Source organism: Erythranthe guttata, chromosome 5, assembly GCF_056151865.1.
Source record: "Erythranthe guttata isolate IM_541 chromosome 5, IM_541, whole genome shotgun sequence".
Lineage (NCBI taxonomy): Eukaryota > Viridiplantae > Streptophyta > Magnoliopsida > Lamiales > Phrymaceae > Erythranthe > Erythranthe guttata.
The window spans coordinates 6,865,924-6,881,422 of record NC_142537.1 but is presented as its reverse complement, the minus strand read 5'-3'; the positions used below and the strand labels follow the sequence as shown (position 1 = coordinate 6,881,422).

At 36.0% G+C, this 15,499-nt stretch overlaps 2 non-coding genes across 2 annotated transcripts; both read left to right on the top strand.

The window, feature by feature from the left end:
- Nucleotides 1-6,612: 6,612 nt before the first annotated feature.
- On the top strand, nucleotides 6,613-6,683 carry TRNAG-GCC (transfer RNA glycine (anticodon GCC)). Its single transcript has one exon. It is a non-coding gene; the product is annotated as a tRNA-Gly (tRNA).
- A 1-nt stretch (nucleotide 6,684) lies between these two features.
- Nucleotides 6,685-6,772, top strand: LOC148770521 (small nucleolar RNA snoR114). Its single transcript, XR_016031487.1, has one exon. It is a non-coding gene; the product is annotated as a small nucleolar RNA snoR114 (small nucleolar RNA).
- Nucleotides 6,773-15,499: the final 8,727 nt, after the last annotated feature.

The window sequence follows — 15,499 nt, the reverse complement described above, 5'->3', positions numbered from 1 at the left end:
TCATCCTTTTACTTATCTCATTCATGAAAGGATTCGTGTTGAAGACGATGTTGGGGGATTCCTCAACACCAATATCCATTACTATGATATGAGAATACTTGCCACTTATTGTGGCATAAATGAAATACATATTTGGATGAGAAAATCATTGATGATATATGGTAGCTACCAAGACCATTATAAATCGAACCATTATGTGCCAATAAAGAGTCAATTGGCAAATAAATCATGGTTAGCTTGCTCACTAAGTGAATAGACCGGCATTTGAGACTATTAGTTCTCAATTTTGTTGTTGTACCGATATAATATCTTAAAGAATTGAAAATTCTGTTGAATGAATATTCATGTACCAAATTGAATTTGATAATATTGAGTTTGAAAATAAGGTGGACATGTAGTCCTAAATACTCCCTCCACATTGTGAAACTCAAAAGCGCGCATTTTGTCCATGTAGGACATTTTTATTGAAATAAATAATGAGCTCAAGCACATAAAGTATTATGAAAAACTTTATTGTTGCAATATAGAAAATTCTCTATAAGAGAAAAATACATGGTACATGAAAATATATGGATCTCTACTAAAGATCGTACCCACAAAGGCTACAATCCTCATTTATATAAGTTTAATTCTCTAAGGAGAATTCGGTACCGGAAAGTGAAATAGTGAGCTCATGTACATTTTTTTTTCATAATGTGAAGAGCTTGAAGCTCGTACATGTTAATAGATGTCGACATCTAATTGGTCATTAGTACATGCATTCACAAATGCAATTGACCATGATTATTTGAAATTATTGATGACATGAATTGTACATCGACTTGCGGTCATTACACATAAAGTTGTGAAAGCCTTTAGTGCAAAAGTGGGTAAAATTATTGCGGTACATTTGAATACCTTTTGAAAATATATTTTTATGATGCAATCACTTTATGATGGTATTCAAAATACTTGACATGCATCATATGGATGCAATTACCGCATATCTATATGGATCATAAAATTAATGAAGAATTGATAATGCGTTGTGCATATAATAAGAGGTTTCGTGAGTCATACTCTAGAAATGATCCATTTACATATTATTTTCAAAATATGGTACAATCACCTCAGTGAATACCTTGTCAAAGATCAAATAATCTGACTTATCATTATCATGGTATAGATGTGAATGACCTAAATCTTGTGGAGACTCACGAAAAGCTCACAAAGATGGTCAATTATTTGGTGAAATAATTTGAGATGAAAAATATTGAAAGGGCAAAATGCATCTCGAAAAGAAGACATATCAAATGAAATTTATCCATTAATACAAATAAGAAATGGATAAAACTCATCTATTGAGTGATATTATGTTTGTTCAATCATTGGATATAACTGAAGATCTTTTAAGCCCTCGAGAAGATAATGAAAGAATTATACTTTGCAAAAAGTGTAAAATGTGTATTACATTATCTTTATGGAAAATTTTGTGGATCTTAAAGCGGATATAGTTGGCTATATCAAAGTCAAACAATAAATTATCATATTCATTTATCGGAGTATTTCCAACTACTTCATTGAGAAGATGATTAAAAGTCATATGTCGAAATCAGGAGGAGCATGAGCACTACTTATAACAACACTGTACTCTTTTTTCTTCGACCAAGTTTTTATCCCAATGGGTTTTTCTTGGCAAGGTTTTAACGAGGCAGTGTCACGCTCGCAAGCTTCACATGGATATGTACTCTTTTCTCCTTCGATTAGGTTTTGTCCCAATGGGTTTTCCTAACAAGGTTTTTAACGAGACATATTCCATAGATGGTGGACATCCAAAGGGGAGTGTTATGAATTGTTAAAGGTGTGGATGACCACCATTACTCACCATTACTCCCACCACTATTTCCACCATTTACTCACCATTATAGGCCTATAACTCCTTGTAACTCATGAGCTTTCATGGTCTTACTTGTACTATATATAGTGATCCATTGTATTGAGTTGGACACACAAGAACAAGAGAATAATATATTTGATTCTTTCTATATTACTATGTCAATTCATCTTTGCTTTGTTCTTCTTTATTAGTTTCTCAACACTAACTAAATTCTCTACGTAAGCTTTTGTTTTTTATTCTTTCTAATACCGCTTCGTTTGTTAAATCTCTTTATCTATGCTCACGTTTGACAAACTCTCTAACTAAGCTATTTCTTTGGCCTCTCGGTTGCTAAGCTCTCTAACTAGGGGTCATTAGCAATAAGTCCCTCATATAGCTAATAAATGGTGATATGTCCACCCCTTAAATCTTTCTTTGTGATAACCCCTAGAAATTGTATTCCCAATTCTACCCTTGTGTCAATAAGCATAATTTGTCTCAATTATTTTTTTTTTCTCTCTTTCCATAACAACAATTTAATTCCTAAAAATATGCTTCCGAATTCCTAAAAATATGCCACCAAATCGAAAAAAATTGAATTTTTATTTTTTATTTTTTATTATTTTGGATTTATTTCGCATTTTCTTTTATTTTTTATTATTTCGGATTTATTTCGCATTATTATTATTATTATTATTATTATTATTATTATTATTATTATTATTATTATTATTATTATTATTATTATTATTATTATTATTATTATTATTATTATTATTATTATTATTATTATTATTATTATTATTATTATTATTATTATTATTATTATTATTATTATTATTATTATTATTATTATTATTATTATTATTATATTTTTATTTTTCATTTTTAATATTTTTTTAATAAAAATATTTTTTTTTAAACAAAAAATTGATTTTTTTTTCTCAACTTGTTTACTACACCGAATATGACTATAGGTGAATATGACTATATCGACTGTAGTCATATTTCTTCTTTATCTTGCAGGTTTTTATATTTTCAATTTAAAAATTCTGATTATATAGTGTAGTACAGTCATGTTTACCAAATTATATAAAAAAAACGAAGATTGCCTATTGTTTACGAAAAACATCCAATCAACATCCACACAAAAAATCACATATGACTATAGTTTAATATGACTATATGTGACTATATTAACTGTAGTCAATTTTTTTTTATATTGCAGTTTTTCACTTTTTCAAATTAACAATTCCGATTATATAGTGTGATATAGTCATGTTCACCAAATTATATAAAACAACGAAGATTTCCTATTGTTTACAAAAACAATCCAATCAACATCCACACAAAAAATCACAATTTGAATCTAGTTACTAGAAGTCAACTTGAAAACGAGAAGATAGAACATATTCGAATATGAATACAGTCATATTGAACAATAGTCATATTCGAATATGACTACAACCATATTCGAAATATACATAAATATGACTATAGTCATATTCGAATATGACTATAGTCATGTTAATGCTGCTCTTCAGATCTGAAACTGTATTTTCAAATCTGAAAAAAAAAAGGGAGAAATCAAAAAATACTTAAATAAAGAAAAAAAAAATATCGAATAGTCATATTGGAACAAGACAAGTCACGTTGATGTTGTTGCTTCAGAACTGGAAAAAAAATCAAAAATAACGAAAGGGGGGGAGGGGGAGGCGGCAACAACAACGGTGAATGAAGTAGAAAGTGGGGAGGCGGCTACGATGTTGGTGGTGGATAGATCTGAAAAGAGAAAAAAACGGAGAAATCGAGAGAAATAACGAAAAAGAGAGAAAAACCTTACATGGAGACAAAGGACGCGGCGGCGGCAACGAGCGGCGACGGTGGTGGTGTTATCTATGTGAAGACGTTGGTGGTGTAAAGAGAGAGAAAAATCGAGAGAGATAACGAACGAGAGAGAAAGATATTTATGTGGAGATGAAGGAGGAAACGACGACGGCAATGAGCGGCGATGGCGCGGCGGTGGTGGATGAAGGTTGGAATTTCCGAATAGAGTTGAAGGGGGTGGAGAGGTGGAGAAGATGAAAGTGATAGATGTGAGCAAATAATAGGGTTATAGTAGTTTAGGGTATATTTGTCTTGTCACACTAGTAGAGGGGGGTCTCACTAATTAAGAATGAAAGTTGGGTGTAGGAAAAATGTATAAGGGTGCATTTGGATGGAATGCTTTAGGGAAGGGATTTCAAATCCATAATAACAAATCCTTTGGACTTGTTTGGATTGAGGGATTTGGGGATGAATTTCAAATCCACACCCCTCCTTTTTAATTATGTTTTGAGCAATTGAGGTGGATTTCAAATGACTTTAAAATTGGAGTCATTTCAAATCGCTTCTCCAAATCAAATCCCTCCCCAAATATTTCTATCCAAACGCACTCTAAAATTCAATTAGGTTTAATTCAAAATATTTTCCATTTGAGGGGTGTATTGCATATTTCCCCCTCTAACTAATCACTTGCATGCTAAGCTCTCTAATAAGCTCTTGTTTGATAACTATCTAACTGAGCTCTCTTTTCATTTGAAAAGCTCTGTAATTACGCTCTCTAATTAAGTTATCATTTGTGAAGTCTGTTTATCTAATTATGCTTTAACAATACTTAGAATGCATATTTATTTAATAAGCTCTCTAATTAATTAAGTTCTCATTTGCTAAGCTCTCCTTTAACATTATTTGAGTGCATATTTGTTTAATAAGCTCTCTAATTAATTTCTTATATGCTAATCTCGGCTTAATCCAACTTTGCACCCTTGAAATATACCATTTTGTCATTGTGCACCCTCGAAACAAATTAATAGCACTTTGCACCCTTGGAGCAGAATATATGGTAGACACGGGCACGGGCCGGTTCCGGGCCGGTTCATACCGGTTCACGGTTCACTTTTTCCGGAACCGGAACCGGCCAGTAATATGCACGGTTCGGCGGGCCGGGTCGGCCCGCCGGTTCGGGCCGGTTCTCGGTCGGCCCGGAAAATTTGATTTTTTTTTTTTTTTTTTGAAATATTTGATGAATAAGTAAATTATAGGAAAAATTGGGGTGAGGGTATTTATAGGAAAAATTGGGGGGGGGGGATTAAAAAAAAAAACAAATAACGGCCGGTTCACCCGGGCCGGTTCGGGCCAGTTCACTAGCCGTTATTTGCTTTTTTTTTGAATTTTTTTGAATTTATTTTTTTTTTTGAATCTGGGTGAACCGCCGGGCCGGCCCGGCGGTTTACGGTTCACCATTTCATAGAACCGGGCCCGTCCCGGGGACGACGGGCCGGTTCACGGGTTCCGGGCCGGTTCACCGGTCAACGGGTTGGGCCGGGTCGTCAACGAGCCGGTTCGGGCCAGTTCCGGGCCCAAAACCGGCCCATGGTCGTGTCTAATATATGGTGCATAATGCACTACACATTAGTTTTTAAAGCTATTAAAGGTAATTTATTTTTTTTAGTTGTATTTAAAATTTATATTTCGTTATCAAGTTATTTGAAAATAATATTTTCTTCCAAATATTTCTACTTAATATTTCCACAAATTACAATAAAAGATTTATCAATCGCATAATTTAGTGATAAAAATGGATTTGATTTTATATTGTAAATATATTTTTTTTCAATTGTGTGGTGTGATTTTTATTTTTTCGCACTTTGCGCGTTCAAAATTAAGTTGTAGGTTGAAGAAAGTAACCATTTAATTTGTTATTTTGCACCCACGAAAACAAAAATCAATAAAAAAAGGAATTATCTTTTATTATCCAATTAATGGTGAATTGTGAATGATTTATTGTATTTTTTGGGTGCAAAACGCTATTATTATTTTTCAAGGGTGCAAAGTGCCAAAATGCTTCATTTCAAGAGTGCAAATTGAGATTATGCCGCTAATCTCTGCAAATAATTGGAGCCAACAGTGAATTTACCACAAGACATAAAAAAATATGTAAACACAAGATAGATGTATAAATTACTCTGTTTAAAACATAGAGACCTCTCTCCAAAATTAATTCAGAGATCATAACAGTTAACAAATACTCCATGCTCATTCAACTCTAAGGATAATATAACTGTAACCATATCCATTAAGTTTGTTAATTTTCAGCATCTTCTTCACATCAACAACCATGGCATTTCAATCAATCTCCGATAAATGAGAAATACGTTCCTCAGCAAACGGCCATCCGCAGAGCTAGCCACGTACACACAATACACCATTATTCCAGCAAAATCTTTACCGATTAAGCCGGTGCTGAGTAGGATTCCGTGGGGGTTGATGGTGGGAAGAGCGCCGTGGGAGTTGGGAATGGCTACGCTGCCTTTGCGGGTAGGAAGCCGGGGCCGACAAATGAAAGGCGTAAAAGATTGGACAAAACTATGAGGACAAAATTGATATTTCATAAATGAAATACATCATAAAAAATAGAAAAAAAGAGGGCCTAAGAGGCTAAGACTATTAGCAAATATGCAAATTTGGCATGTCCTTTAACCTAGAGGAAATAATTTTGAGGGAGGGCTAGCTAATTTTTCCTCTGTTATATATCTTATATTGCATTGTTGGTGAATTATTAACTCTTTTCATTGTTGTATGTTTCATTTATACATCGCATAGTGAGAGCGGTAATGGATATAAGACCAATTGTTGTAAAGATAAAATAAATGAAATGACATTTGAATTGTGGTATTGGTTGTTTATATATTTTAATTGTAAGAAATCAGCATCAAGCACCAGTGGTCTAGTGGTAGAATAGTACCCTGCCACGGTACAGACCCGGGTTCATTTCCCGGCTGGTGCATTGGCTGTGATGACAATCGTGCTATTGCAACGGTTGGGTCCGTTGCTCTCATCTGACCATCAGATGCAAATTCCAGTGCTGCTGAGCCTCTCGTATATGTATATGTGTTTATATATTTTTTTTTCTCTTTCCATCATTTCTAAAGAAAGACTTTTCAAATACTAGTACTACCCTCCCTCTACAATCTATACGTGTATATATTATTTTTTTTTTCTCTTTCCATCATTTTTAAGGGGAAATATGCAATACCACTCATATGAATTTATTTTAATTAAACCTAATTGACTTTACAGATTTTTCCCATAACCCAAATCCCAATCTTAATTAGTGAGACCCTCTTTACCAGATATGATAAGACTAAAATGCCCCTATGTGCTATGGTATTAATTTTATTCCTTATTCTTTGTATAACTCTCATGTTCACACACACTCTCTGTTCTCTCTTTTTTTTTTTTTTTTTTCCATTGCAGATCTATAAACCGGTGCCGCTATCCTTCGAGATTTACACCAGTGCCGCCGTTCTCCTTCGAGATTTACACCACCGCCGCCGCCCTCCTCCCTCCTTTTCACACCACCGCCATTATCCACTCACCCAACCACCGATCACATCCGCCGCCTAGGGTTCTGCCGTCAAACCTCCCCAAAAACTCATGTTGTCTTGTCGCCTCCTACACACCACATGTAACACCCCGCCTTTCCAAAACCCGAAAACCCTAAAGTCCGAAACTAATATTTCTAACTCGAGAATCCTTAGGTAATATTATTACGTGATATTAATTATGCATTACGTGAATTAAATTATGTGACTTACGTGAAAAAAATTATGTGCGTTATTATGTGGTGATTTCATGGTATTTATTTTGTGAAATTCGTGAGTAGATATATATGTGTGAATTATGTGATTTAATATCATTTTCGTAAAGTGAAATTCTAGGAATTTCGTGAATTACGTGACTTATGTGAATTATATTTTGATTATATATACGTACATACATACACATACCCACATGCATACATAATTACATGCATACGTATATACATTTTCATACGTGCATATACATACATATATACTAATACTTGCATTCTATATTTGAGTATATTTACATATATATATGGTATATATATATTTATAGGTGTGTGTGTGTGTCCGGATTGTGTGTGTGTGTGGTATTAGGCAAGTGGTGTTTTATTTTAAATAAATAAATTAGTGATTAATGTGCATGCCTTTACACTTGGCAAAATGATAATCATTTTCACTAATCCTATACTCCACCCTACTTAGTAAGATGAAGAGACTCCCTTCATCTTTTTCCTTTCAACACCTCAACACCTTGCTTGTCTCCTCCTCCTCTCTCCACCGAAGCCACCACCACCACCATCGGTCTTCTTCTTCTTCCACCTCACCTCCCATTTTCAAGAAAATCCCAAAAATAAAAATGAAGGTCCCCTATTTAACCCTTGCTATAGACTACTCCAAAAACACCATTAAAACTACTTGCCTCCTTACGGGAGAAAATAACTGATCCCTCCTTGAAGCTCACACCATTTCATTCACAATCAAAGTAGCTTGGTTAGATTTTGGTGCTTGAATCCTCTCTTCCTTCAGTTGTTTTCTTCTCATCGATTTTAAGGTAAGAAATTCCGATTTTTTGCTGCAGTTAAATGGAATCAATAGTATTAAAAATATTTTCAAAATTTTCTAAAAGATTGGGAGTGATTTAGAAAATTTAGGGCTTTTTGGGGAAAAATGGAAAAGAAGTGTTTATTGTTGATTTCTTGTTCTTACATGCATCATCTATGTTGGTAGTGGGTAAATACAACTTTTATTGTCCAAAAGCATTGAAAATTTTGGATTTCAAAAAGGGGTTTCAAGAAAAATGAATTTTTGAACTTTTATGTTGTTGCATGTGTAGATCTTCAAAAGTTTTGGGTCAAATCTGTAATTTTTGAGAAGTCAGTCCTAAATGTGTTTTCAAAACTGTTTTCCAGCATTTATTGAACAAAAATTTGGATTGAAAGAAGTTTTGTAAGAAAAGAGTGATTTTTGAACTTCTAGTGGTCTTGCATGTATAGATCTAGAGATTTTGGGGTAAAATATGTAATTTTAGAAATTTCTGCATAAAGTAACTTTTCAACTTCGAATTCTGCATCTAATAGAGTAAAATTTCAGATTGTTAGGGGTTTTCCATGAAAAAAGTGGATTTTGAACTTTTAGTGTGGTTGCATGTGTAAATCTTGAAACTTTGGGGTCAAAACTGCAATTTCCGAAAAATCTCTCATTTCTTAAGTTTGAATCTGTTTTCCAGCAACTATTAAATAGGAAAAAGTTTTATTTACAAAGTTTTCAAAATAATTAGAGTTATATTAGAGTTTTGGATTTTTAAATTAAAAAGGGATTTTTCTAGTTTTTAATTTCAAGAAAATTCGAGACTTTGTGAAAATTTAAAATAATTTCGGAATCTGGAATTTGGATCTGTTAGGAGTTCTAGGATTTAATTTGGGAATTTTTGGAATTAGTTTGATATTATTTCGAAATTAGGACATTTTGCATGTCATTTATTATGTTTGTGCCTTTACTTTCATGTCTTTGATTAAATATCTATGAATGATGATATTTGAGATTTTGTACCTTAAATGGCTGCATGGATGTGTTTATTACTGCTGGAATTTATTTGAATGGATTATTACCTAGAAGTGGTAACTAATTCATTAGATAAAAGGTGAAAAAGGGGTGTTTGCTTTACAAGCATGGTCTAATATTAAATGGTGATGTTTTAATGTGTGGTTGCATGTGTGTGTGCTGAATAAGTGTGTGTGTGTGTGTGTGTGTGTATGTGCTGGATGTGTATATGTGTGTGTGCCGTGTGTTTATGTGTGTGAATTTGGGGACTTTGCCCCAAATTACAATTATGTGGTGAATTGTGATAATTGTGTGATTTTGTGGCACTTGATTGACATTTGTGATGTTATGTGTGGGTCATAAGCATGATTTCGAAAAGTTGCATTAAATGGTTTTTTTATTGAAAGATTAATGGAATATCGGGTAATAAACAACTCGGATATAGAGGGCCGGTATCCAACTAGGATGATGTGTTGTGGTTTGATTCCACTTAGTGAAAACGGACTCGTAAGAGGTTTATTATCCAGGTACAGAAATTAATCTTTCACGGATCCGATAAAACGAAAAATGTGTTTTCATGATTTTCATAAAAGGGGCATTTTAGTCATTTTGCATAGGTACGTGATTATGTGCGAATATTGTGTTTTCGTGAGTTATGTGATTTTATCGATTGTCTTGTGTTGTTGTATGGAACGTGGGTAAGAGTGGGTATATAATATTATATATTATGTATAACGTATTTTCAAAATTCGATATTTCATCGGATTTCTTACTGAGCTATATAGCTCATATAGATGTCTTTTAATTGCAGGTAATAGTGCTAGTAACCCTCAACCGGGATGGATCTAGTAGCGGATCGAGGTCTTACCCGGGTTTTTGTTGGAAGTTGTACGAGCACCTATGAACGATGCTAAAGTCTTTTGGTTATTTTCTTTTGGTGGTGTAATATTAAACGTAATTATTTCCTTTTCGTACCCTTTTAAACTCATTACCGGAATGAATCGTACTTAACCCCTATTATAATATAGTAAGTTTCGTAATTTTGCTATTTTCATGCCTCCATTAGTGATTTCCGAATTATTCACCAAAATAATCTTTCCAAACTCTGATTTCTTCTCGAACCGAAAACCGATAGTGATACTGTAGCACTCGAACGAAAAACCTCCCCTTGAAACTTATTTCCAAACGAAACCTTTATTCGGCTAAAGTAACCTAAGAAAGTTTTCGAAAAATGCAAAGTTTTAATAATTGCATTTTGGTCCCATTCTCAAAGTTTTAAAAATTACAAAGTGATCCTTTGCTTCCGCTAGTTTAATGAATATTCCGATAAACCGGTTCGATTTATCGCCCGTCTAGAAGGGGGGTGCTATAGAGAGTGGTATCAGAGCATGGTTCATAGATACTCGTACAAACTTCACGGGTTTAGAGACTACTCAAGACGCGAAGCTCGGACCATCCGGTAAAGTATGTGCATTATTTTCTTTATGTGTTTTACTTGCGTTATTTACTAGTTGTAAATTAATATAGAAATAATGGCGAGACGTATAACCCGAGGAAACCCGAGCACTCCTTCCGATGCACCACAAGACCACAATCAAACTATCAATAATCTTTCGAACTTAATCCGTGAACAAGCCCAAAACCACCAACGCCAAATCGAACAACTCCTCCAACATAACCAAACCCCGCCTCAAAATAATGCGCCTCAAGCTATATATGAACGATTCCTCCGAATGAACCCGTCCGAATTCCACGGTGGAACCGATCCCGCCATAGCCGAAGAGTGGATCAAATCTCTCGAAGTCATATACGACTATATGCAAATGACTGACCGCGACCGCGTGCGCTATGCCATATTCCCACTCCGAAATGAAGCTCGCCACTGGTGGGAAGGAATCAAGGAAGGAACGAACCTCGAGACCCTGCCATGGACCGTTTCAAAGTCCAATTCTTCGAAAATATTTCTCGAAAGACGTGTGAGCCCACAAACTCAAAGAATTTCTCGAACTCCGCCAAGGCGACTTACCAATGATCGAATACATCCGTCGTTTTGAACGTGGCTGCCTCTACGCACCATTCATCGCTCGAGACGCCGAAGAAAAGAAGAATAATTTCATTCGTGGCCTCCAACCCGAAATCCGTAGAGACATTCGTATGTCTGACGCCTCGACTTTCCGCCAACTCGTAGACAAAACACTCATGGCTGCCCAAGACAAGGAAGAAATTCAAAACAAACGCCGACCGCCACCAAATTTCCAAAGCTCGTTGAAAAATAATAACTAGGCAACCGCCCATTCCGAGGAAAAGGAACGCAGCCCATCCGCCAACCAACCGGACCACCGCCACCGCCACCAAGGCCAACCTGCCCAAAGTGTGGAAAGAGTCACTTCGGAGAATGCATCCAAGGCACGAGGAATTGTTTCCGATGCCATCAGCCCGGACACATGGTAAAAGACTGTCCGCAACCTCCACCGAACGTCCCGTGTCGAGTGTTCGCCACGACTCAAGAGCAAATCGAGCAAGACCCGTCTATGATAGCAGGTATCATATTTATCCTCGAAGAACCCATTTATGCTCTAATCGATTCCGGCTCTACTCATTCCTTTATATCGAAAGACATAATTGCACACTTAAATCTCGAACCAAATCGACTAAATTACGAATACCGAATTCTCATTCCCTCTGGCGAGGAAATGTGCTCCAATCTAGCCATAATCAATTGCCCAATCCGAATTCACACTCAACCAATGTATTTCGATTTAATCCTCCTACCGATCCAAAACTTCAAATTTATACTAGGCATGGACTGGTTAACCAAATTCAAAGCCCAAATAGATTGTGCCTCAAAAACGGTTATTTTTCCCCTTCCGAACGGCAAAACCCTAAAATTCCAAAGCCAACCCAAAACCTCGATTCCAATCATATCCGCGATCAAAGCAGTCAAACTCATTAACAAAGGCCATTCCGGCTACTTGGTGGATATTCTAAAATCCGAGTCCGACCCCAAAGCCCAAATATCCGACATTCGAGCTGTCCAAGAATTTCCCGACGTATTTCCCGATGACATTCCCGGACTTCCGCCTGATCGAGAAATCGAGTTCGAAATCAATCTCATTCCCGGAGCTACGCCAATTTCCAAAGCCCCGTACCGTATGGCCCCGATGGAATTGAAAGAGCTGAAGGACCAAGTTCAAGAATTGCTCGACAAAGGTTACGTTCGACCCAGCCATTCCCCGTGGGGCGCACCGGTTCTCTTTGTCAAGAAGAAAGACGGATCCCTTCGCCTTTGCATCGATTATCGTGAACTCAATCACAATAAAAAATTAATACCCTCTTCCTCGAATTGATGATATTTCATGTCTTTGATTATATCTATGAATGATGATATTTGAGATTTTATACCTTAAATGGCTGCATGAATGTGTTTATTACTGCTGGAATTTAGTTGAATGGATTATTACCTAGAAGTGGTAACTAATTCATTAGATAAAGGGGCTCTTTGAGAAAACCCCCTCATTATTTTTTTTAATTGAGGGAGGTCCAAAATATTTTAGTCCATTTGAGAAAAGTCCACACCCATTTTCAGCCATTATGCTTTCCAGCTTTGTCCCCACCCGCCACATCATCACTGGGTCACGCTCAGCAATTTTTTTTTTTTTTTTTTTTTTTTTTTTTCCGTTTTTTTTCTTAATCGACTATGAAGCATAGTCGATTAAGCCTTAATCGACTATGCTTCATAGTCGATTAAGGAAATTATTTAATTATTTAATTTTTTTTTTGTTTTTTTAATTTTTTTTTTCTATATCAGGTGTATTAATCGACTATGATGAAGCATAGTCGATTAAGAATCTGCTACTAAACATAACAAATTACAACTGCGAAAAAATGCAAAATCAACTATATTTTAGAAAGAAAAAAAAATATACAAACGTTATAAATGATTTATACAATTGAAACAATAAACAAGAAATCCAAAAAAAATAAAAAAAACTGGAGTCGATCAACCTTAATCGAATACCAGAACATAGTCGATTAGCTTAATCGACTATGAACATGTACATAGTCGATTAAGGTTTCAGCCACAAATAAACCCAAAATCGGCCTCCACATCGTCCCCACACCACCCAGAGCTTCTGCCATAGCCGAACCCGTCATATTTTGAGCATGTTCAGCTCCACCAATTAAGAAAACTAATTTAATTTAATTTAATCCCAATCCTAAATTAACTTAATCCCAAAAGCAACACCAGAATAGAGAATATAACTGATTATATTCATTCTTTATTACTACTTTAATTTTCTGTGTTCGTTTTCATTTCTATTTGCTAGAGAGAGAAAGTTAGAGAGAGAGAGAGAGAGAGAGAGAGAGAGAGAGAGATTGATGTATAGAAATGGCGGGTTACGAACATCAGCAAGGCTCCGGCGGCGGTGGTAATTCTTCTCGCTACGTTCATCAGCTTCTCACACCACCGACGGACCTCCACTTGCAGCAGAGGCCGCCGCCGTTGCCTTCTTCTCGTCTTGAAATTCATCACGAGCCGTCTGCTAATTCCAAGGACGACGACGCCGCCGCTACCACCAGCTCCGGGGGTACTCCCTCCGCCAACCGCCGCCCGCGCGGTCGTCCTCCGGGATCCAAGAACAAGCCCAAGCCCCCAATTATCGTCACGCGCGACAGCCCCAACACGCTCCGATCCCACGTCCTCGAAATCTCACTCCAGCTGACGCGTGCGCGGAGACGACGGCGGCGGCGGCGGCGGCGGCAGAATCCTCCTTACTCTCCTGTTGAGCTTTCTCCTGTTGAGATTTCTCACTAATTTGTGTGTGTGTGTGTGTGTGTGTTTTTATGTGTGCGAGAGAAAGAGGGGAGAGAGAGAGAGAGAAAGAGAGAGAAGAGATAAGAGTGAGAAAGGGTGGTTTGGGAATTATTAAATAATATTTGGGTAGAATATTAGGTAAGGGGGTTTTCTCTAATTATTTTTGGGAGGGGGGTTTTTCTTAACTCATTTACCTAGATGAGGGGGGTATTGCTAATTATCCCTTAGATAAAAGGTGAAAAAGGGGTGTTTGTTTTACAAGCATGGTCTAATATTAAATGGTGATGTTTTAATGTGTGGTTGCATGTGTGTGTGCTGAATAAGTGTGTGTGTGTGTGTGTGTGTGTGCTGGATGTGTATATGTGTGTGTGCCGTGTGTTTATGTGTGTGAATTTGGGGACTTTGCCCCAAATTACAATTATGTGGTGAATTGTGATAATTGTGTGATTTTGTGGCACTTGATTGATATTTGTGATGTTATGTGTGGGTCATAAGCATGATTTCGAAAAGTTGCATTAAATGGTTTTTAAATTGAAAGATTAATGGAATATCAGGTAATAAACAACTCGGATATAGAGGGCCGGTATCCAACTAGGATGATGTGTTGTGGTTTGATTCCACTTAGTGAAAACGGGCTCGCAACAGGTTTATTATCCAGGTACATAAATTAATCTTTCACGGATCCGATAAAACGAAAAATGTGTTTTTCATGATTTTCATAAAAAGGGCATTTTAGTCATTTTGCATAGGTACGTGATTATGTGCGAATATTGTGTTTTCGTGAGTTATGTGATTTTATCGATTGTCTAGTGTTGTTGTATGGAACGTGGGTAAGAGTGGGTATATAATATTATATATTATGTATAACGTATTTTCAAAATTCGATATTTCATCGGATTTCTTACTGAGCTATATAGCTCATATAGATGTCTTTTAATTGCAGGTAATAGTGCTAGTAACCCTCAACCGGGATGGATCTAGTAGCGGATCGAGGTCTTACCCGGGTTTTTGTTGGAAGTTGTACGAGCACCTATGAACGATGCTAAAGTCTTTTGGTTATTTTCTTTTGGTGGTGTAATATTAAACGTAATTATTTCCTTTTCGTACCCTTTTAAACTCATTACCGGAATGAATCGTACTTAACCCCTATTATAATATAGTAAGTTTCGTAATTTTGCTATTTTCATGCCTCCATTAGTGATTTCCGAATTATTCACCAAAATAACCTTTCCAAACTCTGATTTCTTCTCGAACCGAAAACCGATAGTGATACTGTAGCACTCGAACAAAAAACATCCCCTTGAAACTTATGTCCAAACGAAACCTTTATTCGGCTAAAGTAACCTAAGAAAGTTTTCGAAAAATGCAAAGTTTTAATAA